Source organism: Berghia stephanieae, chromosome 14 (genome assembly GCF_034508935.2).
Source record: "Berghia stephanieae isolate SIO BIC M18660-M18661 chromosome 14, UCSD_Bste_1.3, whole genome shotgun sequence".
NCBI classification, from domain to species: domain Eukaryota; kingdom Metazoa; phylum Mollusca; class Gastropoda; order Nudibranchia; family Aeolidiidae; genus Berghia; species Berghia stephanieae.
The window spans coordinates 9,984,998-9,989,997 of record NC_088373.1 but is presented as its reverse complement, the minus strand read 5'-3'; the positions used below and the strand labels follow the sequence as shown (position 1 = coordinate 9,989,997).

The 5,000-nt window shown below is 38.7% G+C and overlaps 1 long non-coding RNA gene across 1 annotated transcript in view; it reads right to left on the bottom strand.

The window, feature by feature from the left end:
* Positions 1-503: 503 nt before the first annotated feature.
* The window catches only part of LOC144959458 (uncharacterized), an 11,351-nt gene continuing 6,854 nt past the window's right edge, over positions 504-5,000 (bottom strand). Inside the window, exon 4 of the long non-coding RNA XR_013642627.1 lies at positions 504-658. This is a non-coding gene — a long non-coding RNA (uncharacterized LOC144959458). The remainder of the gene's footprint in view (positions 659-5,000) is intronic.

Sequence of the window (5,000 nt, the reverse complement as noted above, 5' to 3'; positions counted from 1 at the left end):
AGCAAGAGGGAGTGAGGGAGAAAGAGTGAGAGAGGGTGAGTGGAGAGAGAGGGAGGGAAAGAGAGAGAGGTAAAGAAAGTGGGGAGAGAGAGAGGTAGAGAGAGAGGGGGGAGAGATGTTGAAAGTGAGAGAGAAGGAGAGATAGATAGAAGGAGAGAGAAACAATGAGAGAGAAGGCCAAGGGGGAAGGGAGATCGCAACAATAGTTAAAGGCATCTTTGTCATTGTCGAATTGTGTCTTTATCAACACCTCCTTCTGCACATTCATGGAATCCAGACTATCGATGACACCCAGAACATCAGCGTTTGTGGCCACCTTGTACTCAGCAAGAGGGAGTGCGGGAGAAAGAGTGAGAGAGGGTGAGTGGAGAGAGAGGGAGGGATAGAGAGAGAGGAAGAGAGAGGGAGAGAGAGAGATGGAGAGAGAGAATGAGAGAGAGAGAGAATGACAGAGACAGTGGGCAATCGAGCAGTAGGGAGATCACAACAACAGTTACAGGCATCTTTGTCATTGTCGAATTGTGTCTTTATCAACACCTCCTTCTGGACCTCCATGGAAGCCAGACTATCGATGACACCCAGAGCATCAGCGTTTGTTGCCGCCTTGTACTCGGTGAGATTTTTGCCAACAATGCTTTGGCACATACTCTCCACCTCACTGAAAAGCAATTAAAAAAAAGTGGTTCAGTTAATTACATGGTGCGGCTATAGATAGTATGAAGATGAATTCACTCGGGTCTTTGTTATTGCTTTTTGCCATCCGCGTTTATGAGTAATTCTCACTAAATTGTATTAACCAGACTATAAACGTTCAAGGTTACACATGGTTTTGTGTGTTGGTCCGTTATACTTCCGGATAGCAATGTTGTGGACTTCTTAGCCAAGTGCAAACTATCTATAAGGTCTTATGTTATCAAATTTGCTTTCGGATCGGAAGGTGGTTCGATCCTCGCTCGGCGCTCCAGTCGAATCCTTGCAAATGGCTCATTTCCCTAACATTCCCTCATCGTACTCAGTTATAAAATGAGTACCTGGCTTTCATAGCGTTGGCTCTGTCAAGAAAAAAAATATTGTAAAATCGCGTAACTGGCGTCATGTAAGGCCCTTCGTATTAAGTGGTGCAGTTGGCGAAAGAAACCTTGTAAGGCGATTTGAGCAAGTTAGGTGTGTATATATATAAGATTTTTTTATTAATCTAAACAGTGTTTATGACAAACTCTCAACCCGTAGACTCTATAGACTCATAACCTGACACTGAGAATAGATGGAAATTCTATAGATGTTGGGCACTTGGCGAAAATACGCACAATATTGCCATCCGAAATTATTGTGCACCAACGCACAAAACTATGTGTAAGCTTGAAGGTTTATAGTCCGGTTAATACTGTTTAGTGAGAATTACTCATAATTAAGCATGGATGGCAAAAAGAACAAGAACAAAGACATGAGTGACGTCAACTTCATTCTATAATCTATTACCACAAAAGAAAACAATCTTGAGTTGTAGTATTAGTTCTACCAATGGGATCATTTGTTTCCGTGACCGAAGACTAAGGATAATGGGGATGATCTATATGTGACCCTACGCCTCGAAGAGGTATTAAGTCGGGATTTGGAAATCGAAAATAACGGTTTTAAAGTGAAAATGGTCAAAATTATCAAATTTCAGTTTTTGGTTGTTGCAGAAACTACAATCATTTTTTCTACATGAAAACATAATAATTCAACATAAATATTAAGGATAAGTTATATAATTTAAATTTTTAAAATGCAGCTATCAGTGACACATTCAAAACGAGTGTTGACTTTCTCTCAGAGAGCCACCATTTCCAAGACTTAGTAATAGTTATTCTTAGACTTAGTCTTTTCCTCCACAAATACCATGTAAGATACCACATCAAAGCGCGTGTCTTTATCAATCTCAGAGAAAGCATGACTATTTCCAGAATTTCATGGTTCAACCAATAATGAACTTTAAAACCGGTAAACAAATCTAGGTTTTTCCCTGACAACCTTACAAATGAATGGTTCTGATTGGTCAACGTTCTTCACATGTGCCTGTTGGCCATTAAAATGCCCGGGCAATGTGTCATTACGTCAGTATGCGTGTGTTACATATGTGAGTGTTTGTGCATTTTGATACACACCACCTGCTATTATTTCTTTGTCTAGCTGCATTGGTTAATGATCGAGGTGAGGGTCCTTTGTCCCTCTTTCTTTATTCATGAAACTATAGCACATGCTAAGACTTTAATAGGATAACAATTGCCTAATCTTACACTTACATCGATTGTTGTAGGATAAACATTTAATTTTAAGTACAAAAGCAGAATAATAGATAGAGCCTTCAACAATTAATGAACTGCCGATGGAAATACCTGTAACTAAAAAATGAAAAAAAATTAAATGTATGAATAGACAAACAGAAAGAGAGACAGACCTATTAATGGATAAATAGATAGGTAGATAGATAGATGGATAGATAGATAGATAGATAGATAGATAGATAGATAGATAGATAGATAGATACATACATACATACATACATACATACATACATACATACATACATACATACATACATACATACATACATACATACATACATACATACATACATACATACATACATACATACATACATACATACATACATATATACATACATACATACATACATATATACATACATACATACATACATACATACATACATACATACATACATACATAGATGAAAAGGAGAGAGGGACAAACACACACAGAGATAGATAGATAGATAGAGAGAGAGAGAGAGAGAGAGAGAGAGAGAGAGAGAGATGTTCGTTTTGTCGTGCTTTATTTGTATACTGAATGAAATGGGGGGGGGGGGGGGGGGTTCTTTTTAGACAATCAACAATGTGGGTGAACGCTAAGTATAACTTGAGAGATTTAATAACATGTTTTCATGTAAGTCATTGCACAATAAGCCCCATCCCCTCCTCCTCAAGCTGTCATCTGACTCAAAATGGACACAATGCAATGAATAATTTGACCAGCCCATTTCTTTAATTGCAATCTCATTGGTCAATATGTTTCCAGTTGATTGACTATGACTTACTTTGAAACAAAATGCTTTCTTAAACTATCCCAAAATTTCTTTGCTCTGTCTCCATCCCTTTCTTCATGTCTACCTCACTCTCTCCGTCTCCCTTTTTTTCTTCCACACATACAAACACACACACACACATACACACACACTAAGAGTTATACAGGCAGGTTTCAATCTTTACTCTATTTCCCTCCCGCCCTCTTAATGCACAAGCAGTCTCTCTCCCCTCCCCCTCTCGCTCCTCTTTTTCTTTATATATTATATATATATATATATATATATATATATATTCTTTCTCGCTCTCTCACGTGTGTGTGTGTGTGTGTGTGTGTGTATTTTACTCTCTCATTCTTCCTCTTCCTCTCTCAACCTGTTTCTTGATATTTCTTTCCCTGCCCAACCGGCTTCACATTATTTAAAACCGTACTTTGAAATTATAAACCCTTCTTTAACTTTTGGCATTTTGAAATCGCATTTCCTCTAATAAACAAGACAAAAATGTCACATTAATATTTCTTATTTAATTGATTCTTTATTTAAATATCAAATATTCTTTAAAAAGTGGGCAATGTCATAAAATTGTCGGCCTTTTTTTTTTCTTTCATTTTTGGTGTTTTATTTATTTTAAGGACATCTTACATAATAATGAATAACTAATAATTTGATTATTTCAAAAATTTGTATGTACATTATCAAATGTATATTCTAAGCTCATGCCAAATTCAGGCAGGTCAAAACCACCACCACCACATCATCTTCATTACCACTACTACTACAACCACCACCACATAATCATCATCATCATCACCACTGCTATTGCTACAGCCACAACCACCATCACCACATCATCATCACTATTACTACAATCATCACTACCACTACTAATACAACCACCACCATATCATCATCACAACCACTACAACTACAACCTTCACCACCACATCATCATTACCACTACAGCAACAACCGTCACCACAACATCGTCATCACTACCACTACTACTACAACCACGACCATCACTACCACTACTTCTACAACCACCACCACCACCACACTATCATCACTACCACTACTACTACAACCACCACCATTCTAAGATCCTGCCAAATTCAGGCAGGTCAAAACCACCACCACCACATCATCTTCATTACCACTACTACTACATCCTTATAACCACTACTACTACAACCACCAACATCACCACATCATCATCATTACCACTCCTACTACAAACACCACCACATCGTCATCATCACTACTGCAACTACTTCAACTACAACCACCATCACCACCACATCATCATCACTAATATTACAACCATCACTACCACTACTACTACAACCACATCACCATCCCTACCACCACTACCACAACAACCAGCACATCACCATCCCTACCACCACTAATGCAACAATCACCACATCACCATCCCTACCACCACTAATGCAACAATCACCACATCACCATCCATGCCACTACAACTACAACCACCATTACATCATCATCTGTACCTACACCATCACATCACTATCCCTGCAACTACTATTACAACCACCACAACGCCACCCCTACCACCACCAATACTACTGCAATCAGTGTTGCAAGCGCCGTAAAAACACTTCAAACAAATTTAGATCAAATATCTCTCTCTCTCTCTCTCTCTCTCTCTCTCTCTCTCTCTCTCTCTCTCTCTCTCTCTCTCTCTCTCTCTCTTCACACAAACACACCCCCCCCCACACACACACACACACAAATCAATAAATTGCGCTTACTGCATTAATTCCAATTGTTCACCTTCCAGTATTTGCCTCAAACTTTAGCCTCGTTAGTTTTTCAAGACCTTGTTGCCCTCGACTACTTCTCACTACATGTACTTTCAGCACATGTACTTTTAGCACTCTCTCTCTCT